The sequence below is a fragment of the Canis lupus genome, chromosome 29, assembly GCF_003254725.2.
Source record: "Canis lupus dingo isolate Sandy chromosome 29, ASM325472v2, whole genome shotgun sequence".
Taxonomy (NCBI): Eukaryota; Metazoa; Chordata; class Mammalia; order Carnivora; family Canidae; genus Canis; species Canis lupus.
In genome coordinates this window covers 14,297,501-14,323,582 of record NC_064271.1, presented here as the reverse complement: position 1 = coordinate 14,323,582, position 26,082 = coordinate 14,297,501, and the positions used below count along the sequence as shown (strand labels likewise).

At 33.8% G+C, this 26,082-nt stretch overlaps 1 long non-coding RNA gene across 5 annotated transcripts in view; it reads right to left on the bottom strand.

Annotated features, from left to right (window-relative positions):
* The window catches only part of LOC112678520 (uncharacterized), a 53,439-nt gene that overhangs the window by 10,648 nt on the left and 16,709 nt on the right, over positions 1 to 26,082 (bottom strand). For all 5 annotated transcript variants that reach the window (XR_004810419.2, XR_003147627.3, XR_003147628.3 and 2 more), the window contains 3 exons: positions 18,578 to 18,887; positions 15,147 to 15,425; positions 7,412 to 7,618 (listed from right to left, as the gene is read on the bottom strand). This is a non-coding gene — a long non-coding RNA (uncharacterized LOC112678520). The remainder of the gene's footprint in view (positions 1 to 7,411; positions 7,619 to 15,146; positions 15,426 to 18,577; positions 18,888 to 26,082) is intronic.

The following is a 26,082-nucleotide window of genomic DNA, read 5'->3' as shown; positions in this document are numbered from 1 at the left end:
GAATGGGCTCCTCAGACTGGCCACAGGAACACCAGATTTTGCAAAGTAAGAGGACGTTAATGTGGATGCATATTAGCTTTTCTGCATCTCTTCATCTATCTTTCTTAGTTTTCAATACTGAGATTACTGCTCTTTGCTACTTACCTCTAAATCTATCAAAGTGATTACACAAAATGGTAAGAGAATGTCCATTAATTTATCATTTCTTTAATAAAATAAGAAAGCAAAGTTTAAGTCTCCTTAAGTTTGTAGAAATTGTGGGTAAGTACCAATAAAAACATGGAATATAGCAAGATTTTGTTACAATTTAAATGGCTGAGGATTATTCAACCACCCCTAGGTTGACGTGGCTGAAATGATCATTCTGGAATATTGGTAGGTGATGAAAGAGTGGTCCTAAAAATACACTAGCCCTAGGAAAATGATCAAGTATATGATGTAAACCTCAGTTATTTGATTAAATCCTATTTTCCCTGTTACAATGAGGGTTGTGTTCTTAACGGATTTTTTTCCCTGTTAAATTCTCAGTAGCCAAAAAGTGCCTGGCACATAGTATGTGCTTTGTAAATATTGGCTGAATTGTATCTATTTAATCTGTAGCCCTGTTCCAAGTACAAGTGAGAAATTTAAATGTACTTATTGCTGGCAGTTGGATGGGGGACAGACTTTAATCATGAGACTCTTCCTACTTCTCATCTTCTTTTCTAAGCAGCATAGTGAGGGAGGTGGGGCCCTGTTAGGCTCTCACAAACTTTATTACTGACTGGCTACCACAAGCATTTTATCAAGATCCATCTCTATCTTTTCTTAGATGGGTTTTCTAAGAGAAACTTGGTAAGTTTCAGCTTTATTATAGATAGAAAAGCAAATCATGATTTTTCTTTCCTTTGGCTTTGGGGGACCTAGGTGGCTCAGTCAGTTGAACCTCCAACTCCTGGTTTCAGCTCAGGTCATGATCTCATGGGTCATGGGATAGAGCCCCAAGTCAGGATCCCTAGTTGGCAGGGAGTCTGCTTGAAATTCTCTCCTTCTGCTCCTCCCCAAACATCCTCCCACTCTCTCTTTCTCAAATTAAATAAATAAATAAATAAATACATAAATAAATATTTTTTAAAAAAGCTTTGGCCTCACTTACTTATAGGTATGAACTATTATCAAATCCTGTGGTATACTTTTGTTGAAGCAACATGATGAAGTACAAAATTTAAACATCTTAAATAAATCTTATATTATCTTCATTCTAATCCACATGTCAAAATACAGGTGATCAGCACATTTTAATTTTAAAGTCTTTAGAATCACAGATTTGTTTATTGAATTGGATGTCAATCACTGATATGAGTAGTAATTAATTACCTTGGTGAATGCAATATACTCAGAGTTACTGGGTTTTTAGAGAGCTTTATTCCTATATCTTAAGACAGAGTATATAGGCTCATATCTTCATTCATTCAATAAACACCTGGTGAGGCTTTTCCAGGGTGCAGTTTCTATTCTAGGTGAGGCTGCAGTCTAATGCTACACATTCCCTGCCCCAAGGAGATCTCAGTTTAGGAGTGGAGGAAGGAAATTGGAGAACCCGGATTACTGTGGTAAAATTATATTGAAAGTGTTGTAGAAGCATGTAGAAGAAGGGCATTAAAAAAAGGCACTGGAGGGATATTCAGGAAGAGTTCTCAGGTGAATATGTATTGATTAGACATAGAACAGGACAAAGGGACAAACAAATATTTGAAAAAGAAGGACATCTTTGGGTAAATATTTGCAGATGGTAAAGCTAGACAGGTCAGTGAGACATAGTTCATTTTGGATCTAAGGTGATAAGCTAAGGATTGTATTCTGAAAAATATGGGAAGCTCCTGATGGGTTTTCAGAAATGAAGTTATCATGATCAGCCTACTAGTTTTAAAAATCATTTTGAAACATTGTAAGAGAAAGACAATGGGGAAGGGGCTGATGATGAACCCTCCAGGAGGCAAGTAGTGTTGAAGCTTGAATGAGACACTGGAAATTGAATTATTGGAAAAAGTACATGTGGAGATATGGAATTCTTATTTCTTGGGTTTAAAGGTATTTCAAACTGGAGGTATGGGAGAAGTTAGAGGGAGGAGTTTATGATAAATATAAGGTTTCTGGAATATGGGAGGGAAAGATGAAAAGGATGAATTTGATATATTTGAGATCCTGTGGCATATCAAGATGGAAATTTCTATTAACTAAGAGTATGTGAGAGAGCACACTGGATTATAAAGGGAAAGGTTTAAGAATGAATTCACTGGGATAAAACACATTTCAGAGGAAAGTAGAGTAGGAGGAAAAGAAAACAGGAAAGCCAGGAAAGAATGATGACACACAAGTTTAGGAGGCAAAGAGTTTCACAAAAGAGAGTGTGGTCAACAATGCACAATATCAGGGATTTAAGGGGGAAAAAAAGTTGTTTATGGGATTTGATAAAATTGGGTAATCATTGGTGACCTTAGAGAAATAATTTCAGTGAGGTAATCGGTACTTAATCAAGATTTTAATGAGGTATGGGATGACTGAGAAGGGAGTTGAGGAAGCACAATTACTGATAGTATGCTATGAGTTACACCTTACACAGAAGTTTGCCTTAACCTGGGAATTCAGAAGAGGGACCACAGAGCAGAACTGGTAACTAGATGCTACTAGAAGAGCACAGAAGATTTCAGAGAGAAGACAACATTTGATTTAAGCTTTGTAATAGAAGAGTAATATTTTTCATAGAATGGAAAGTAGAGGGGATATTTCAAGTGGGAAAAAATGACATTAACATACATGTGATGCTAAAAACATAATCTCCAACTTTGGCTTGCATCCAAATCACATGGAAGGTTTGTTAAAACACACCCAGCATTTCTGACTCAACAGGTTTGTGGCGGGACCTCCGAAATTTCATTTCTAACAAGTGTCCAAGGTGATACTGATGTTGCTGGTCTGTAGACCATAGTTTGAGAACCACTCTGAGTGGAAATGAATTATGAATAAAGGAGTAGCAGGAGAAGAGGCTAGAAGAAAGTTTGGAGTCAGATGAAAGAGGAGTTTGAATATTTGACTAAAGGACATTTTTGTTCCTCAGAAAGTGGAAACAACAAAGTTTTGTACAAAAACATGATTCAAGTTTTACTCTTAGAGGCTTCATTTGCTAGTTCTAGGAAGGATTCATTCATTTATCATACATGAATTTGCTTTACAAATATCTGCTGAATATTGTGGATATCATGGTGCCAGATATGGACAACTTTTAGGAGTTTTCTATAATAATTTCTCTCGAGGTCAATGTTGGTAGAAACCAGGAGAAATGATAAGATGGGTTCAAGAGGGTTTTTTTGTAAAAATAAAAATAATTTATTCAATTAACTTCTACAGAATTATTAGATATTAGCCATTGCTTCTTTTTTTAAAAAGTTTTTAATTCCAATATAGTTAACATACTGTGCTATGTTAGTTTCAAGTGTACGATACAGTGATTTACCAATTCTATACATCACCAGGTGCTCATCACAAGGGCCCTCCTTAATGATGACCATCTATTTCACCTGTATCCCCACTTACCAAGAGTTATTTTGAAGGAAGAATGGATGAACTAATGATGAATGTAAAGTTTTGTAACTGAGAGAATGGGTATGCCATTAAGAGAAACATGAATATCCCCAAGAGGAGGGCTGACTTCTGGAAATAATTCATTCTTTCAACTATTGTACCACATAGTCTTTCATTAGAGACCTGCTAAATTTGAAGTACAGGTTAAAATGTCCCCAAGGCAGAAGAACTTAAGGAGGGGAGAAATTAAGCCTAGCTCATAGTTGAAGCCAGAGGAATGGAGATGCTCACCAGATCTTGACGAGCTTAAAGTATGAGGGTTGTGGAGTTACATACCACAGCTTAAGATTTCAGGCCCAAAGCAGTCCAGGTGTTGACAAGTTCTAGGATAAGGCCATGTGGAATAGAGGCTGAAATGGAATAAGACTAAGGCATTTAACTTGAAGAAATCAAGGAATTCAAACTAGGTTTTTGGTTAATCTGATAGGCACTAAACTTGTCCAAGAGAGCTGAAGAGAGAGATTGAGTGAATTGTTCAAGTGCTGAATGAACTCTGGACAGTGACCAAGGAGATAACATATGATAATGACATGAAGGAATAGTGTGTCATATATTCACAGGAGTTTGAGCATCACATAAGACATATTTATTTAAGAGGGAGGCAAAGCTGGAGGCAGCAAGAAAAATTCTGACCATTCTCTCCCAAGCTGCCCTCATTCTTCAAATGCTATGGAACATGAGGAGAAGGAGAAAAAGCAGCTCTTATTTGAAAGGGCCACATAGAGAGCAAGATTGAGAGTCCATGTGGATGATCAAGCAACCTAGGAATGCTGGGAAGGTGTTTTGTGAAAAATCCATGGCTGGGGGTTTAGGGAAGATTCCCTGAGACAAGGATTTAGTTAAAGAATAGGCAAAAAGGGCAGGGCTGGGAGGATAACTACAGAATTTGAATTAATGACTGGTAGAAGACAGGTGAGTGGAGAAGCATGTATGCATTTTGAGGGCTGGCCCAATATAACCATTCCTGGTAATTCAGACATGGGAATTTATTTAAACTCACCTGTCCATTTCATTTTTCTGCTAGATCCACAACAATATTTATTCTGTGCTTTTCAAATAATACAAGATGGCACCATTTTTTAAAAGTGCATATTCAAATTGTTTTTAAGATTTTGAGTTTTGTGGGATGTCATTGCAAAATCTGTGAGAATGCAGTGGATTCAGGGTGCTTATTTGTAATTGAAGAAATTTTAATGTGATGTTAGTGACATGGAATTCTACTGTAGTTTGATTGATATTTACTTATTTTTCCATTCTACTTAAAAATAAGCAATTGGAGGGGTGCCTGGGTGTCTCAGTCGGTTAGCATCTGCCTTAGGCTCAGGTTATGATCCCAGGGTCCTGGGATCGAGCCCTGCGTCAGGTTCCCTGCTTAGCGGGGACCTTGCTTCTCCCTCTCCCTCTGCCTGCTGCTCCCCCTGCTTGCGCTCACGTGTGCTCTGTCTCTCTGTCAAATAATTTTTTTTTAATGTTTAAAAAAAAAAAAAAACAATGAGAGAGGCACCTGAATGGCTCAGTTGGTAAGCGTCCAACTCTTGGTTTTGGCTCAGATCACTATCTCAGGTCGTGAGCTTGAGTCCTACATTGGATTGGGCTCATGCTGAGTGTGGAGCCTGCTTAAGATTCTCTATCTCTCTCTCTCCCCCTCTCCAGCTTGTGTGCACTCTGTCTCTCTCTCTCAAAAAAAAAAAAAAAAAATGCAATTGGAAAGATCCAGTTGGTTGACCGGCTGCTCTGAATATGTTACAGGGAAATATTCCAATTACTAAGGTGATTTTATACAATCCTTTGAAATGATAGTACATTATTTTAATTTTATTTTCCCTTAGTTTATCATCAGTATTTCTTTATGAACCTTACTCCATTTCTTAGCCCATCTGCCAGATCTCTTTTGTGGAGTAGTTGCAACCACAAGTTAGGTTTACAAAATTTCACTGGTTTTAAAGGTCAACATGTAAATGAACTAATTAGGTCAATGCAAATCACCGTAGCACTTTCCGTTACAAACCTCACACCTTTTAAATTCTTTCTGAATTAAATAATGAGCCATATTGTTAACAGAGCTGGCATAACATAAAAAAAGATATTAAATACTTAAGACTCCTAGATAAACAGAAAACTCATTTGCAGATATTTTACAATGATAAAATAATGCATAAAATTATAAGTATAAGATTTACACAGTACAATATTTACAAAATGGAAATGTACCCTTAGTGCTGAGAAGAACAGGAAATTATAAAATGGAATTGAAAGGACTCAAGGAAATGGAACCAACTCTCCATTTGTCTAAAAAGAAATTCCCTTTCTGCTCTCTAAAAAAAAAGTTTCTTAAAACAACAAATGAACAGACAATAAACTGAAGTAACCCAATCTCAAACAGTATAAAAATTTCTATCATCTTAAGTATCTCTATTATTTAGAAATAGTTGAGGTTTTGTTGCATTAATTACTTTTGCTCTTAGTAATTTTGCATGCCATAAAGCAGAACATATAAGTATATACATGTATGTAAATATATGTGTAGATATAGCTGAGCTATATATTGACTTAAGAACAGGTGGTATAAAAAACAACTCTTCAACCCTTTTAGCTGCAGTATGGATAACTGTTAAACAGGCCTATCTTAGCTATGGTTTTGCTTTCCACAGTTTTAGTTGTCTGTGGTCAACCAAAGGCCAGAAGGAGATGATTCAGTAGTAGCCTAATGCTATATAACAATGCCTAAATGGTTTACCTCACTTCGTCTTATCACATAGGCCTTTTATCATCTCACATCACCACAGGAAGTGAGTATATTACAATATCTTGAAAGAGAGAGAGACCACATTCACTAAACTTGTATTACAATGTTATAATTATTCTATTATTAGCTATTGTTCTTAACCTTTATTGTGACTTACTTATAAATTAAGTTTTATGTACATATGGGAAAAACATGGTATGTATAGGGTTTAGTACTATCCATGGTTTCAGGTATCCACTGGGGTTCTAAGAAGGTATACTCCGAGTCAAGAATCCTGAATTACTTTATTTCTTAGAATATTTCCAAGGATGGATATTAAATTTAACTATTTGCAACTCATGGGTAGCTTATAAATCGATTTTAATACCTGCAAAATGGTTTTTTTTAATGTTGAGAAAGTTGAGTGAATAAAATACTAATGCTCATTTCTATTTCTGATATTATATATAAGCTATTGAATAAGTTCCATTCTTAGTCTTGTATCAGAACTAGAAGTAGGAAACCCCTTTTCCTTTCTTTTCCTACTTTGAGCATTTCAAAGACACCAGATGCCTTTTATTTTGATATACAAGTGAATTCATCCCTAAAAATATAGTGAAATGGACGTAATTTTCCTCATGGTATCTACTAATCTATGAGTTCTCTATAGAAGTTCCATTTTTTTAAAGTCTTGAGTGTTTTTATTTTTAAAATATAGTGAGATTTTAAAAAGAATAACAAATGAGAGAGTAACTTATAATATATTAATTCATGCAACAGCAGCTGCCTCTTTTGCTATTAGAGTGTGCTTATGTTCTCAGTTTGGGTGAGAGAGCTCATGTGAGCACACTTCTCTTGTAAAAGAGACAGCTGCTGCTGCATGTATTAATACATATCAAATGGCTCCAGAGTAAACAAAATGCTATAAATTACTTGAAGCTTTCTGCTGACGTCATGAACCCTGAGACGACAGGAGGGCCGATGAGGTTCTTCTCCTTCTATGTGACATCACTGCAATAACAGAGCTAGGGAATGGATTTCAACATTTTGTTTTTATTTGCTGACCTTAAACAGGTCATCCATAAAACTGTTCACGTGCTTCTTAGTTGATTCACAGAAAGCATAGAGCTGCCTTATTTTAAGAAGTTCAGTTTGTAATCTTTAGCCCTTCATTTTTTTGGTCCTTCACTGATACATTCTCAGGTCCTTGCTAAACGGTGGTGCCAATAGAATTCCCAGTGCACAATCAGAGCTGACCCGTTCTTTCAGAAACTGTGATGTGGAAGGGAGACAATGAACAAACAAACAAGTGAAAAATGCAGCAAATGGCAAAGCAGCTGGTGTACCTCAGGAAAACCTTTAAGTTTACTTACCCAGACCCTTCTATGTCAGGCTCTGGAATGCAGGTTGGTCAGTGGATGTCCTGTTGCTAAGTTCATCATCTTGCTTATTTGTGAAGGTATTCTTGAAAGCATGGTGGGTTTAACTATATTACTAACTTACATTTATATTGTTTACTATATGAAATATGCTATTTTTGACAATCACACAAAACCAGGCAAGTAGATCATAATATTTACATTCACAGGTAATTTAAGAATGTATTTAAGCCTTGTAAAAGAACATTTCCCATTTCTATTATATTAAGAACAAACACATTAAATCTTCGAGGAACAAAGAAATATTTTTCAGACACTTTGCATTTCTATTATATATTTTGATAAGGGAAAACCTCTTTTTTCTGTCCTTTTCTTATGGGTATTTCAATAAATTCACTTAATAAAACAAGTAAATTCATGGTTCTGTAAAGGTAAACACATATATTTGTTAATCTTAAGATGCCTGTAGAAATAGATAAAGAAGGTTGTTAGTATCTGACCACTTTTTGTTAATCAGGATTGGGAGTTCTATTGGCTTAGAGGAAATTTTGTATCCTGGTAACCTCTGGACATTCTAGATACACTAAAGCTTATAGTTCAAGGAGAAACCATTATTAAAGATAAAAAGAAGTACCTGATTTGAAATAATTCCTAGATTTCTTTACTATCTAAAGGTTGGTTTTCTCTCTCTTCTTTCCACCTTTCTTTCTTTCTTTCTCTCTTTCTATCTTTTACTATCTAAAGGTTGGTTTTCTCTCTCTTCTTTCCACCTTTCTTTCTTTCTTTCTTTCTTTTCTTTTTTTCTTTTCTTTTTTTTTTTAAAGCAATGAATAAATTAGAAACCATACCTTTGTTCTAAGAGCCTAATTCCAAAGACATCCTAATAGAATGTCATAGGTCATGTGTAAGGCATTGTAATGCAGATCTGCAAATCTATATCTCACATAGACGTGAGCCTCCACTGCTACAGATGAGTGCAGACCCATCCCTTTAATGGCCAGGGAAAGCAACAAATCCCCTACCTTAATTTCTTCTTGGAAATACTCTGCAGAAGCTTCCTCTAAGCTGCAAACTTTTCCAAATTCTCCTAAATTGAAAATATCTCTACAATTTTATTATATTATCCTTCAATTGTTGCAAAAGACCATTTCAAATGCTGTATTAATTACATATGGAGACACATTTCCTTATTCATATTGAGTCAAGGCCAAATAACAAAAGGAATCATTTCTAATGCTTGCAATGAGATCTGTCTCCTAATCAGAAATGGATGTTAGAAATCATTTCATTCAATCTCCTTATTTCTCATACAAGGAAACTGAGGTCCAGTGTGGTAAAAATAATTTAATCAAGGTCAGGCTTTTATTATTGGATATTCTCTTCACTTGTAGTTTTTCTTGGACTCCCAATACTTTTTTTTTTAGAAAAAAAAATAATAAAATGATATGATGAGCTTTGCCCTAGTATTGGCTAAAGAAGGGCTATCATTTTGAGTACTGATTGCTTTTAGTTTTGTTTCTTCATCATTGCTATGCTAAAAAACCCTTGAAAAGAGATGTCCCATCTGCGCTGAAAGATCCTGCATAAATAAATAACAGCTCTCACCCTAAAGGATAATGTAATACTATTAGAAAGGTCTATTAAATAGATACTGATTTTTAATAAAATATTTGGCTAGTAAATGATTCACTAGTAAGACCAGTGATGATGTGTGACCCTACCTCATGTAAAATAAGAAAGATTCACAAAACTTTGTTTTCAAAAAGTTTTCAGAGTGAATTGTATTAGAAAATAGAAAAAAAAATAATGATTTTCAAATGAACTGCTTTAAGTAGTGCCTCTTTTCTGTTAATTAATTACTGAATTAATATAGAATGATTTCCCCAAAAGAAAAGATTTCTTAAAGAAAAAGAAACATACGTTTATCCATCATTTTTATTTTCTAAATTCCATATTTATCTATCTGGAAATTTTAAGGGTAAATGAAATGGACAAAGGGATAGATTGGAAACAGCGGGTGGAACCTACTTAAAGGCTATTAGAATCATCAGGATAGTGCATGGCAATTTGGGTGCATAAACTTCAAAGTGCTTACATTATTTTTTTTTTTAACAAGGTGGAAGCACAAAGTTCTTGGCTCCTGTTGGTGCTTATGGTGGGCTAGAAAAGTTCTGTCCCACCAAGGAGGCGGGCATTATGAAGAGGATTAGAAAGGATTTCAAGAAAAGGGTGATGTGGGGGAGGGGAATGTCACCCTGCACAGAAAAAAAAAAAAATCAACAAAGGGGAAGAGAGAGCCTGCCAGCTGCCCAGCTCCATTTCATGTTGAGAGGCTCCCCAGCTGTTCCCTAAAGGCTCCAGTGAGAATCCCTAGACACCGTTTTGCTCTTTTCCAAGGATTCCCATCACCAAGTGCCTGTTCCCCCCCAAGAAGGGATAACATTTGGAGGGAAACATGGGCACAAAGATGTAGCATGTATTTCAGGTGGGATTTATATAGATTCACTAAGATGTTTGGGAGATTAAAATGAACTGAGAACTATGTGACATACCCGGTGCCCTTGGAAATTCTGTATGTTGGGAAAATTACCTGAATCTCAATTTCTCACTACTGTGCATGGTTCTGTTTTATTAAAAAATTTACAAATATATTTGAAAATATTCTGTTTGAGAATGGAATATTTCCATTGATGATCTGATTGTCTTGTCACTCAGTAGCAATGACAATTTAGTAGGTAGCCCCAAGGACACTAAAATTACTATATCTAGTAGTTTGTAGACAAAAGCAATTGGTGAATATGCCCATAGCAGGGTGTGTGTGGGGTGGGGAGGAATAGGAGAGAAGCTCCCTTCTCTCAACATAAAAGGACTTGGATGGATGATAAACTTAATTTACTAAGGGTAGATATATATATGTAGATATATATCTGTATATATCTCTACATTGCTCTTCTGGGACCACCTACACATTAGGAGTCCTTTTGTTAGCTCTGAGATTATTTATTATTGATTCAGTTTCTACAGAAACCAATACTATAAACTACTGAGTCCATCAGAAATTGAATACTACTAACCATTATTTTTTATACCTTATATTAAAAGTTGTTTCTATTACGGATTTTAAACTTCAAAATTCATATCTTTAAGTGTGATATAACATTTTAAGAAATAGTTACTTTGTTGTTCAAAGAATGATAAATGTATGCTATTGTTAGTTAAAATTTTTATTTTTTTTATAATTATTATTTTTTTAGTTAAAATTTTTATTTTCTTCTTGTTATTTTAACTGTATAAAATATGTCATTGTTTTAATTTGGGTTAGAAGAACAAAGCAGCTTCATTCAATTGAGAAATTAATTATAACACTCCAGAACAGAGTCCTTACCTTTATTTTTATTTTTTTTTGAGTCCTTACCTTTAAGCCAAATTTTAAAATGCTGTCCTTCTCCAATATTAATCTGCTTTTTGGTGCCTTGTATTTCTCTTTATAATTTTTACAGGTACTTATGAAATTTCATAGAGAGAAGCTTCTCTGATTACCTACTGAAGGTTTGAAGGTCCAAATTTTTCATTTGGTAATTCTTATTTCATAGTTGGGAAAACTGCAGCACCCAAAAGTTAAGTGAGTTCATCCAAGACATTCAATTACTGAACTTGGAACAAGAGGCCAGGTCTTTAACTCTCCTAAGAATTCTGTAATCTATCCTTGACAATCCTCAGGGGATTCTTTTCCTTGCTCTAGGAAGAATTAGTTATATACCCTTATTGAAGTTACCCAACTGTGACTTCAGGTTGGCTTTGATTTTGGAGAACTATGGGTAAACTTAGAAAGTTACCCCATTAGTTCCCTAAAGAGTCTTATGGAAGGATTAATTGAAGAACAGCATGGTGGAGTAGAAAGACCATAAGATTTAGCATCAGGCAGAGCTGTGTGGGTTAGGATCCTGGTTGGTTTTGTTTTGTTTTTAAAAAAAAATTTTTTTTTTTTATGGCTTGTAGTCACTGATGAAAAACAACTGAAATCTGCTAAGATTGTTTCCCCATAGCCATGTCTGATTAGATCATAAAAGGTATATAATCCACTTCTATGGTGAATATCTAATTGAAATGTGTGTTTCCTTCCTGATTGAGCTGCTTGGTCAATCCTCAGGTATCCTCTAGGATGTGCGTCATTTGGGGGACATAAGTGAAAATGTTTAACCCAAATCCCAGGATAAGTGCCGTATTCTGGCCTCATTTTAGGCTTCACTTTGCCAGCCTAGCTGGCTTATGAACTCTTAAATCCCCTCCTGGTACATTAAGAATTGATATTTGGTGATTAAATACAGCATCCCAAACTACCTTTTTGCTTGCGCTATTTCAAGGGTAATTGCTTATGGTGTCCCAAATAAAGCAGACCAAACCCTAAACAGCAGTCAGATTATTAGTTCTGCAGCATGAAGAGTAAGTAGATGGTGAAAAATCATGAGAGAATTCTGAAGAGAGTTTTGAATGGACTCTAGCCATGCTGGCCAAGTCTGCTCATTAATTGCATAAGTTGTTATTTTTTTCAAATATATATAGATACTGATGGGCTGGTTGCAATGTAATTAATTTAAAAGTGCTACTAAGTTTATATAGCACTTTGTCTTCATCTCAACAGGTACTAGAAGGACAATTACCATCATGTGGTGGGTGATCCATGAAACTGGATCGGTTTTATTTTTTAATTTTTGTTTATTTATCTTTTTTATGGTTTTATTTTCACTTCTTTCATTGAAAAAGTGTGAGATCCAATAGTATAGTAGAAAGAAATTTGGCCTAGAATTTTAGAGATGCTGGTTTGAGTCTTGGCCGTGCCACTTACAAACCACACGACCTTCATCAACTTTCTTTTTCTTCGGTATTTTTTCTTCATTAGGGAAAATAGCTAAATAAAAGTTTTTTACCCATATCATTAATATTTAGTATATGAGAAAATTTTGTAATAAGTAAATTATCAAAGTAGTCTTATCCAAATAGAATGACAAGCTCTATTTGGGACTGAAAATTGAACAAGTGGTTTTGAAAAATTATTTGTGCATTACTCTTTAACATTTCAAAGACATTTTTATTGAGTACTCTACTTATGATGAGCTAGGCAGTTAACATCAAAGGCTAAATTGTTACTTTAGGAAAATTCTTATATTTTTTAAAAGAGATTTTATTTATTTATTCATGAGAGACACAGAAAGAGAGACAGAGACACAGACAGAGGGAGGAGAAGCAGGCTCCATGCAAGGAGCCCAATGTGGGACTCAATTCTGGGAATCTGGGATCATGCCCTGGGCCAAAGGCAGATTCTCAACTGCTGAGCCATACAGGCATCCCCCAAATTCTGATATTTTAACCATAATTACAAAATAAAATTTTCAATTCAAATTGATTTTGAATGCCTGAATCAAACTTTCCCCTAGCCTTGTCCAGAGGCCTCTTGCTATTTTCCATATGACCATATCATCCATAGATGGGCCAGACTTTGTCAGTGACTTACATCTTAACATAAATATCACACGTTTACATATGTATATGTGCAGTAAATATAACTTTCTAATGTTTCCATTTAAAAGTCTTCAGGCTGAGTATAAACACTGCAATCTAATAATTCTTGTCTGTAATTCACAGTGCGAGGGTAACTGGTGTAGAAATTTGAGAAAATATTATTCATTTTGCATTCAGATACTGTTGTCTTAAATATCTCAAATGCTCCCAGCACATTACTTATATTAACTCAATTAGGACTCATGACAACTCAGATGAGGTGGGTACTATTATTTTTCCCCTTCTTACATTTAAGATAATAATAACACAGAGAGATTAATAATTTGGCCAAAACAGCTTCTAAGTGGTACAGCCAGAGTTTCACTCAGTTTGGTTGCTGAGTCTGTCCTCTTAATTGCAATGTTCTGACTTATTGAATACTTACAACCGGCCAGATCCTGGGGGTTCTAAATTCATTACTGATAAAAAGCCACAATCCCCAAAGTAACCCAGCTGAGGAGTGGAAGAGCGGAGTCCAATCAATTTCTGTCTAACTTCGATTAAGCCTCTGTTTGTGTGCAGGTATAATTAATAAAATCTTTATTGAGATATCCTTCACATACCATAAAATCCATCCTTTTATAAATCTACAATTCAGTGATTTTTAGGATATCCACAGTTGTTCAATTGTTACAGTACTATAATTTTAGAGTATTTTTATTACTCCCAAAAGAAACTTGTATGCATTAGCAGTCACTCCTATTTCTCTGTCTGTCTAGGCCCTGGAAAGCACTAATTTGCTTTCTGCCTGTATGGATTTTCCTATTATGGAAATTTCATATAAATGGAATACAGTATGTGGGGTGTGTGTGTGTGTGTGTGTGTGTGTGCATGACTAGCTGTATTCATTTTAGCATAATGCGTTGAGGGTTGATCCATGTTGTAGCATGCTTCATTCTTTTTTTATTGTTAAGTAATATTCCATAATATAGATATAAAACATTTTGTTATCCACTCATCGGTTGATGGACATTTAGATTATTTCCACTTTTTGGTGATTTTGAATAATGTGGCTATGAGCATTTGTGTATACATTTTTGTGTGGACACGTGTTTTCATTTGTCTTGGTTATATACCTAAAAGTATAATTTCTGGATCATACTGTTACTCTATGATTAACTTTTTGAGGAATTTTCAGAAAGTCCACAGAATCTGCACCACTTTACATTCCTACCAGCAGTGGATGTGGTGCTCTACTTTCTCTATATTCTTGCCAAAACTTATCACTATTTTTTAAATTATAGCCAAACTAATGAGAATGAAGGAGCATTGCATGATGGTTTTGTGCATTTCCCTATCACCAAATGATGTTGAGGATACTTTCATGTGCTTCTCAGCCATGTGTGTACTTTCTTTGGAGAAATGTCTATTTAGATCTTTTACCCATGTTTTAAATGGGTTATTTACCTTTTTTATTGTTGACTTGTAAAAATTACTTATGTATTCTGGTTACAAGTCCCTTATCAGACATATAGTTTGTAAATATTTTCTTCCATTCTATGGTATTGTCTTTTCATTTTCTTTTCTTTAAGTTTTATTTATTTTTCTTTTCATTTTCTTACTGGTGCCCTTTGACATTCAAAGGTTTTTAATTTGATAAAGAAAAAATTATTTTTTTCTGGCTTGTGCTTTTGTTGCCATATCTAAAAAACTGTCACTAACAAAGTCACAAAAATGTTATGTTTTTAAGAGCTTTATGGTTTTAGCTCTTATATTTAAAACCTGTGGTGTTTGGGGTTTTTTAGACAATGTGAAGTCTTAGAACTTTTGACAGAAACACACGTCCTTTTGGTCACTTTCATTCTCAATAATGGAGGATCAGGATATTTCTAACAACTATTTTGTTCCTTATTAAGGCTTACCATGGCTTTCTGGGTTACTTTACTGTAGCTTTGAATAGAGCTTCAAAGTTTGTGTTCTGGTGAGTATTGTTGCATCCATTTTCCTTCTCCAAAAGGTAAGAAAGACATAATAGGAGCAAGGCCTAAACTTTTGATGAGCTTGTAACCTTTCTCCATTTTAAGTTTTTGGGTCTGCATCTACATTTACTCTTCAACTTTGAGTAAGATAAATAGTGGCAGATGTTCCTCTGCTGCCTGGTGCTTGCAATAGGCTCTTGATGCCTGGAGTATCGAATGCAACTGAATGCTCGGTGGTGTACATAGGAATTGGGAGCAGAGGGAGACAGAAAGGTTAACAAATTAGAACACAAATAATTTTCTCATGTTTATATCTTTCTTAATATGCCATTTAAAGAAGTCTTTACTAAAAATATAATAAATTAAAAAAATAAAGAAGTCTTTACCAATGATTAGCTGTAGGAAAGCGTGAACATTTCAAAGGGTCAAAATGACTCTGTGGAAAGTGTGAATATTTCAAAGGGTCAAAATGACTCTGTGGATTTGTCTATGCATGCTCAGCCTTATTTATTAATTTATTTATTTATTTATTTGTATGTTTGTTTGTTTGTTTATTTGTTTCAGCCTATTTCAGTCACATCTTTGAATGTCCATTTGGCATGTGAGCTCGGAAATGACATGGGAAATGACCTGGTACTTTGAATACTGGTTCTTGGGTGTAATTCTTGGGTGTAGTTCTGACTAATCCAAATTTTCCATCTATAAAACATGATTACTTTTCTTTTTCATTCCAATGACATTATATCAAGAATATATAAATTAAAAATGGCTTCAATTCTGATGCTATTCTGGAAGAATAGCTTCCTTCTTCAAGTAAATCTTTATAATATTATTCGTTTTGTTCCCATGCTAAACACTTTGAAATTCCTATAAAATAGCATTATTTATTTTTATAGTGTTAAATGGCATTAATTTTGACTCTAAGTGAGTGTTCTAGTATGGACCTCTAAAATACAATGTATTTAGGATACAGAACATGATATTAAACTTGGATTTAAGAAAAATATCCCAGAGCACCCTAAAATACAATACACGAATATGGTCTTATGTTCTTTCTTACAGATTTATCTAAAGATATGTCTTAATATTTTGTTTAGTCTTTTTAAAGCACTTTTAAAATAATAGCCATTTACTTTGTAAAGTAAGTATTCTGTAGAATAATAGAAGTGAATGTCAGGGAATTATTAAACCCGTTATTCACAATCTACATAAAAATGCTTATTTTTAGAAAAAGGAATTTTATAAATTTAAGATATTAAGTATGAAAGTCAATGATTATCTTAATTTCTATAATTATTTCAGAATTCCTTAAATAATAACAATTTTCAGTGAGATACAAAAATAATGATATACATAATATCAAATCAAGTAGTTTTCTTCATCATCATTTCAGAATAAAGATTTCTACTTTTTTTCATCTAAAGTCAGAAAATTCAAATGAGCTACATACAACTTGGTTGCCTCATAATTTGCAATGGAAAGCAGGATTATCTTGATATATTTTTAACCAGAGTGGTAGCAGACATATGAATTCCAGTCTAGAAACCTGCTGTACATTCCACTATATTCAGTCCAAAATGTATAAAAATAAGCCTTTTTTAAGTGCACACACACACACACAATGGTAATTGCAATGTACATAAAATCTGTCAAAGCTCCAATTTCCAATATTCCAATGAATATCAAAAGAGTCCAGTATTTCTGACTTTGACAAATTGCAGATGAGGTTTTATTCATTAAGAGGGGCTGCTAATGTTTATTTAAATGCAATTTACTGTTGCATTATTGATTAGCTACTGCAAAATTATCTTACAAGGAGCACGTGTGGCAAGAAGATTTCAGGTTGAGAGCGGATTTATCTAGGGAAGGCCTGTAGGCTTGATTTAGGCCCCAGGACATGAGAGTTTTAATTTATCTGGAAAGAAAGGCCTGGTGGAAGGTTTGCTTTGTTTGCATTTAGACAGCAGATGAAAGGGGTTTTGATGTTGAGCTGGGAGAAAATGGCTGCCACTCTTGTTATTCACGCAGAGAATTCAGCAAAAGAGAAAAAAAATCTATTACTAGGCAAGATAAAACAAGCCTTTTCTTACCCTCAAATCATTTTTTTGAATCGAATATATGGCTCTAGTTATCTTCCAAAGAAGAAATAAAAATTTTAAATGTTGGCTGTTATCTTAAATCTTAAAGAAATTTCCATATTGCATTTATTACTAAACTTTCACTTTATATTATGGTTCTATATACTTTGGTGGAGTCCTTGTGTCTTAAGTGTCTTAAAATGGGAACTTAATTTAATAAAGGAAGCAATTCTAAACTTAAATATTTTAATAAAAAATGAAGAAACGGACGTTTTATATGTTCTTTTTGAAAAGAGATAGTAGAACCAGTATTTAGGTAGAAAGTCTGTTAGAAATACAAATAATACATTATTGATTCTGCGAGATAGACACATCTGTCCTAAGAAGTAAAGCTTTTTCGTGCTGATTTATTTTAGCTTAATCACTATGAATATATTAACGGTAAGACAAAGCCATAAGGATTGTAGTAGTAATCCTAATGTAACTAATAGTATTTCTATGCATGTATATGTAAGGATCACAAATGGATCAAAAAGTTATAAAATGAAGAAAATGAGTTCCAAAAAAATTCATGAAGTCTATAAAGCAAAATGTTCATCTCACAGCCTGATTGTATTAAGAAAACAGCATAAACATCTTATATTTCTTGCCCAGATAACTGGTATCTATTTCCAGCAAGTAGTGAGATTTCATTTATTCAACCCTCTCTATACCCAGGGTGGAGAACTAGTTTATAAGGATAATTTGGGGATTCTTTTTTTTTTTTTTAATCATTTGAAGCTGTGAAATACATATGGTGAGAGCTAATGCTCAAAACTCCTAACTCCTCTATGTGGAGGTTAGTTATCAGTTTGCTATTCCTAAGAATCCCATGATAACTATTTTGAATATATGTCAACTAACCACAAGAATTTAGAAGATGTCTCATCTGATCAGTAAAATGTATGAATTGGATTTCAATATGCAATGATGTGATACCTAAATCTAGACTCTGAAATGTTATCATTCAGAAGACATTTCAGCTGGCTTATTATTCTACAGGAATCAATTTCATAGGCAGCATTCTGCATTGAGAAAGAAGCAGAAAAAAACTTTCTCTGTGTGATTTGGGGCCACAAATGAGAGTGACAGCAACAAGAATTATGTTTTCCTTTGGGGGTTATACCATTGAAGACACACTGATGACGACTGAGTATCAATTCTGACAACCTGAAGGTTAATTACTTACCCCATATTTCGGGTCTGCCAGAATAGGATACTGCTCTGCATTTATTTACAGAAACTTGAAGTACTCACTTTTTTTTAATGTTGCTTATAGTAAAGCAACACTAATGACTTCATAATTGTTTTTTTTCCCTATGTAATTCTTAGTTTTGATTTCCCTTTTAGTTAATTTTCTCTTCTGTTCTTGCTCAAGGAGGCTCTTGCTATTTTTCCTCTTCACCTTCAGTTCTTGGCAAACAGCATAACACTTCAGAAGAACACTTAGCTCAGAATAAGAGCAATTAAAAAATAAAGCACACTAGATGTTATGTGGTCCACTTCCAGATACACTAGTACATTGCTCCATTTGTCTTTCCAACATGAAACTGGGTACAGATTTGGACTACAAAATAAAACCATTGGGAACAAGAGATTAAGCAAGGTAATTCTAAAAGAGAGATTTATTTAAGATGCTGTTAATGAAACATAATCTATTAAATTGTACTAGTTTTATTTAAAAAGAAGAAATGTGGTGGTTGCATGACTATGCTGCTTGGGTCGATATTTAACTTTTTTAAGCTCTCTGAAATTTTTTACACACCAAAGTGCTCTAAGGAAAAAAAAAGAAAAAAAAAGAATTAAGAATTAAGGGAAAAAAAAAAAGAATTAAGGGAGAAAACTAAGCTTTAAGAAACATTAGTTAATATGCTGATATCCTAAAATAAATAAAAGGATGACAAATAACAACCAGCAAGATAACCCATTAAGAAAATATGTTTGCTCATTCATTCATTCAACAAATATTTACCACTGAGCACCTCGCACATGTCAGGACTATTCCTTATGTGGGTCTCCAGAATATTAAAACTTCTATTCTAGGTGAGAAGCTGGATGATAAGTGGATGTAGAATACTGGGTTTTGAATAGTTGATTTTTATAAATCCTGTCCAATGCTAAAACATCTATGATGACTTCCCCTTTGTTTTCTCTTGAGTTTATTTTGGCAGAAGCTCAGGGACCTTTGCCATATTTTTCCATTTGTTTGTACTTGGATCTCATGGCTTTTCGACTGAGTGAGGACTTTCATATTCTTAGAATTTGGAGAATGGTTCTGCAGGATGATTTTTTTTTTCTGTCAAATAATCCAAGATTTAGAATGGACATTGGGGATGGTTAAACAAATTCACACTGAACATAGTCATCCTGTATGACTATCAAAAAATAGGCCCCTGAATCAAAAACTATAGTAGAAGGAAACTTCTTCCACAAAAAGTAATGGGGTTGTTGAATAGAAAGAAATGGTCACCCTTTCTAAGCCAAATAGAATTTTTGTAAATCGTAAGATTTTGAAAATTAAAAAAAATAATAAAAATAAAAAATGGTGAAACAGATGCTGAATTTCTTTCTTAACTCTATTCTACAATATTTGATTTAAGTTAGTGGCCCGTATTTTTTATACCTTAAAATTGAATATAAAGATATTTCAACATAATGTCTAATATATAATAAAACTCAACAGATAATATACAGCACTTATTTTCATATGTAATTATTCAGCTATGTCTGGTATCTCAACATTTTTGATAAAAAAGTTTGGGAAGGTACCCAGAGAGATGAAAGCATTTGGATTTCTCAAGATGATAATGCTGTGACCATTATTTCTACTACTACTTCTACTATTATTTTTCTATTATCTCTATTTCTATTCATTTCATTAATGTGGTCACTATTTTGTATCATACAGAATGATTTATAATTCTCCATTGAAGTATGTCTTTTTGTTTTCTACCATCAGGCCTGTTGCTGTCTTTGCATGGCCAGAGAAAGAGTACAGATAGAGTTCTGTATACTGTATGACTGAATATTTGAAATTTATAAATCAAGCTAATAAACTCTTCTTTTTTTTAATTTTATTTATTATATATATATATATATATATATATATAGAGAGAGAGAGAGAGAGAGAGAGAGAGAGAAACAGAGACAGAGACACAGACAGAGGGAGAGGCAGGCTCCATGCCAGGAGCCCAATGTGGGACTCAATCCCGGGGATCCAGGATCACACCCTGGGCCAAAGACAGGCGCTAAACCACTGAGCCACCCAGGGATCCCCTAATAAACTCTTCTTTAAAACTTTTTATTCTACTTTCTGGGCAAATACACCTTCATAGGAACCTAGAAGGTTAGGTTTAAATTTAGAATTTTCAGACTCCTTTACTCTGAACACCAAGACATGGAGAGACTGGCCCTTGGTCCCCCACAGCCTGACCCCTTATTACTCTCACTGTGTCCCAACTACAGGAATGTGTACACACCAGTCTGAACTTCCAAGCTCTATTCATGCCCATTATCCAGGCCTTCAGCTACAGCCACTCTTTGACCATTCCTCAGGCTTATCAGTAGTGTGGTTTGCCTTAATTCAGACCAATAGTAGTACAGACCATGCAAGCAGACATGGGGATATTGTGGAGTGCCAATTCCCTTGAACATGATACAGAGGTGGAGTAAATTCTCTAGCTTGATGTATTCCTTTGGTCCCATGGACCTGTCACCCTGTTAGGAGGGCTAGAGTGGGTCTTCTAAAACCTTGCCCACATAGAAGCATGTTACTTTGCAGCATCTAATTTGCAGACTGCCAAATGACATCATTTTTCAATTTTTAGTTATTTGTATTATAATTTGTGTTGCAATGAACATTCTGGAACATGTGTCTTGATGCTCACGTGCAAGGATTTATACCTAAGAACAGAATTGCTGAATCTAAAGGTATGAATATCTTTGACTTTACCAAATAGTGCAAAATTGTTTTCCAGGGTGATGTACCAATTTACACTTTTACAGTGGTGCTCTAATTGTGACATAACCTTACAAGGTTTCTCAGGGTATATGAAACTATACTCCCCAAAAATTGAAGTAATGTCTTTACAAATTTGTCCAAAGGTGCCATATGAATTGCTAGTGACTGACCAGGATTGTTTATGTAGTCTTATCTCACATTGTGGCTTATATGTTGACTTTTATCTTGTTGTGAGGACAGAAGTTCTCAATTTTAATGTAGTCAAATTGATTGATCATTCCATTTATGGCTTGAGGTTTTTCCCCTTATTTAAGAAACTCTTCTTCACTGTGAGATCATAGTTATTTTTTATATTATTTTCTATAAGTTTTATTACCTTGTTTATTACATTTAAGTCTTTAATGTGTCTGGAATTGATTTTTGTGTGAGATATGAGTTAAAGGTCTATTTTAATAAAAAAAATAAACAAAAATATTGAAAGTACCATTAAATTTATAAACCAATTTAAAGAGATCCTTAGATTACAGTCTTCCAATAAATGAGCATGATGTATATCTTTCTAATTATTTAAGTCTTCTTTAATGCTTATAAAATATAAAAATATTTTTTAAAATTCTCCAAGAATTTATTGCATAAATTTTGTTAAATGTATTTCTTGATACTTCATAGTTTTGATAGTATTATAACTGTTGCATTTTTAAGATTACATTTTCTAACTGTATGATTCTGACATACAGAAATGCAATTGACTTTTTAAAAATTTTACTTGAGAAAGAGAGTGTGGGGGAAGGGCAGAGGGAGGAGTCAGAGGGAATCTCTAGCAGACTCTCTGCTGAAGGTGGAGCCCCTGAATGGGGCTCAATCCCATGGCTCTGAGGTCATGACCTGAGCCAAAGCAAGAGTCAGATACTCAACTGACTTAGTCATTCAGGTGTCCCACAATTGATTTTTGTATTTTAGATTTCTTTTATTAATCTAGAGAGGCTGATAATTCTTCCCGTTGATTCTATTTATCTTAAGAAGTGTATCATCTGTATGTTAAAGAAAAGACAGTCTTGATTCTTCCTTTTTAATTCTTATATATTTCTTTTCTTGTCCTACTGCACTGTATGTTGTTGGATAGAAGTGGCAAAGGATTAGGCATTATGTGTTCTTGATCTTTACCACTCAAGTTTTACTAGTAAGTATGATATTTGATGCAAGTTTTGGGTAGATAATACTTATCAAACTAATGAAATTTTCTTCTATTCTCAAGTATTTTTTTGTAAGTGTTTTTGTCATGAAATGAATGTTAAATTTTATCAAATGCTTTTTCTGTAACTATTAAGATTAATATGTTATTTCCATTAATTGATTAATATGATGAACTAAATCAATTGACATCTAATATTAAATAACTTTGCATTGCTGGGATAAACCTAGCATAATAATGATGCTTTCCCTTTTTAAAAAAATCTGTTGTATACTTGCTTTCCATTTTATTATTTTTGCATTTATCTTCATTATTTTCTTCCTTCTTTATTTTTTGGTTTTATTTGTTTTTTCTTTCTATAACACAGAGATTCTTAGCTCATTTACTTTCAGTTTTCTCTATAAATATTTGAAAGTATAGCTGTGCCCTGAGGTACCATTTTAGTAGTATCCCACAGATTTTCATTATCAAATAACTTCTAAATTTTCATTTGTTTATTTGATCCATTCATTAATTAGAAGTGTGTTTCTCGGGGCACCTGGGGGGCTTGGTTGGTTAAGTGTCTGACTCTTCATTTCACCTCAGGTCATGATCTCAGGGTTCAGCAATTGAGCCCCATCTTCAGCCTTTAACCAAGATATTTAGTTTGTTTTTTTTTGGTTTAATTTATTTGGTTTTATTTCTATCATTTTTTGCTTTCAATTTGATCTTCCTATATGTTTCCCTCTTATTTTGCCTCCTTTTAAGTTTATTATATAGTTTTCTCATCTAAAATTTCTTCTCTAATATTAGTTCTAATTTATACATTGTTTTTATTTTTTTAGGTATTCTCCTAGAAACTTTACATTTATTATTTTTTTAATTTATATTTTTACATTTTTTAAAATTTAAATTCAATTGGCCAACATATAGTACATCATTAGTTTCAGATGTATAATTTAATAATTCATCAGTTGCATGTAACACAGTGCATATCACATAATGTGCCCTCCTTAATGCCCATCACCCATTTACTCTACCCACCCACCCACCTCCCCTCCTCAACCCTCAGTTTGTTCTCTGTCATTAAGAGTTTATCATGGTTTGTCGTCTTCCTTGATTTCTTTTTAAATCAAATTATAAAAATACTGGCTTAACTGTTATTATCATTTTTCTGAATTATATATTAATGTTATATATTTTAATTCTATAATTTTTAATTTTGTTTTATTTTCTACAGTCAATATCAGGTTAAATATATTTGCAAATTTATTACTTTGTTATATATATTATATTATCTTATATCACGTATCAGTGTTTGTGTCCTTTTCTATCAATATATGAAAAGTATATCTTTTTTTTTTTTTTTTTTTTTTTTTTTATTTATGATAGGCACACAGAGAGAGAGAGGAGAGAGGCAGAGACACAGGCAGAGGGAGAAGCAGGCTCCACGCACCGGGAGCCTGACGTGGGATTCGATCCCGGGTCTCCAGGATCGCGCCCTGGGCCAAAGGCAGGCGCCAAACCGCTGCGCCACCCAGGGATCCCTGAAAAGTATATCTTTTATAATTTTTATTAGCAAGAGTGTGTTCATTAAAAACTCTTTCAGGGATATCATTTTCTGTTTAAAAGTGACTCTTTGGCCCTAATTTTGGAAATATATTTTTGCTGGATTCAGAATTTTAGGTTTACAGTAATTTTGCTGCAGTACATTTAAGTATCATCTGTATTAGTTTTCTATTGCTGTGTAACAAATTACCATAAACATAGCAGCTTAGACAATAATCATTCGTTAAGTCCCATTCTTTAGGTCAAAAGTCTGGCATGGTCAGTCAGATGTGTAAAAACTGAAATCAATGTACAGACTAGTCTGACTTCTTTTGGACACTGGGGAAAATTCTGCTTCCAAGCTTCTTTTTGTTATTGGCATAATTCAGTTGCTTGTGGTTGTAGAACTGAGGTTCTTTCTGATTCTTTGTAAGCTGCTGGGGGCTGCTCTCACTGATTAGAGGCTGCCCCCAGTCCAAGTGGCTACCTCTACCTATAACCAGCTATATGTTGTCCCTTGCTTCAAATCTTTAAATTCTCCTCTCTCTGATCTCTATACCAGATTTAGAATGTTCATATTACTAGGTGAGGCAGATCTTAGATAATTTCCCTATCTTAAGGTCAACTAATTTATGATCTGAGTCACATTTGCAAAATGTAAGTTACATTTCACCTCAATGTTTGATTAGTTGGGAGAAGATATGTGTCTACCTTGGACAAAGAATATTAGAATTCTGGCTACCATATTGTTATACTGACTTCTGTCTACCAATTTTCAGTTCAATTCTTATTCCTTTGAAGGTGATCTATTATCATTCTCTGACTATTGTTAAATCTTATTTTTGCTTTAGCATTTTCCTTGTCTAGAACTGAGTTTCTTATCAAATGAACTGTTTGGAATTTGTTAGATTTCCTGTGTCTGTAATCTGGTGTCTTTCCAGCTTTGGAAAATGTTCTGCCATTATCTGTTCAAATATTACTTTTCCCGCATCCCCTTTCTTATCTCCTTAAGTGCATGAAGTATTTAAGACCTGTCTATTTATCCTCCCTGACTCTTTTATTTTATAGTCTTTATCTCAAAATTTCTCTGTGGTACATTCTAGTATTTTCAGCTCCATATTCCAAGAAATATTCCCCTCTCTGCCTATGTCTAATTTGTTATTATAACTTTCCACTGAGTTTCTAATTTTAATTGATAAACTTTTATTTCTAGGACTTGACTTTTGTTTTTATGTTTATTTTTTTGTCTAACAACTCCAAATTTTAAGGTATTTATATTTATAATTGTTTCTCTTCTTCCTGCTGGCTTTCTCTTTTGATGCTTTGTTTCCTTGTGTATTTGTAATTATTATGATTTTTTTAACTCAAATACTCATATTCCTTGATGTGATGAGCATTCTTTGAAACCTGCATTGAAGGTTAATTTATTCAGAGAAAATTTACTTTTTCTTTTACTAGTTATTTGTGGGTATGGTCTTCATTCTGTAGGCTCCCTGCTTTCACTTAATTTTTACATCTGATTATGCCTTATTTTCTCACTAACTCATCAATGCATTCAACAAATGTTGAAACTATGTTTTATTCAGAATTTATTATTATTTTTTCCAGGATAAGGGTTAAACAAATTATTTAAATTGTCATACTGCCAGAAATTGAAATTCTTCAAAATGTGGTATGTGTGTATGTGTGTGTGTGTAGTATGTGTGTGTGTGTATTTACTGGCTAAAAGCTGAGAGGATAAAAAATTTTATTGAGCTTTTACTATGTTTCAAGCACTAGGGGTACAATGCTTCTTAAGCAAAATAGATACAATTCTTCTTACATGTTCATTAACTTTAAAGGCCAGTCTAGTGAGAAAAACAGACCAATCAAACAAGCAAACAAATAACTGTCAATTTGCTTCCTTCACTTCCACAGGCTATTCTGATAAAGCTTCTATCTTCCCCTGTGTTACATTTACTGTTTTTCATATTTGTTTTCCTATCTTATATATAATTCTAAATGTTTCCAGAACTTGGGGCAAATAATATCATGTTTTCCACCTACCATTTAGGATCTGCCTTATTTCCTTCTCTAAAAAAG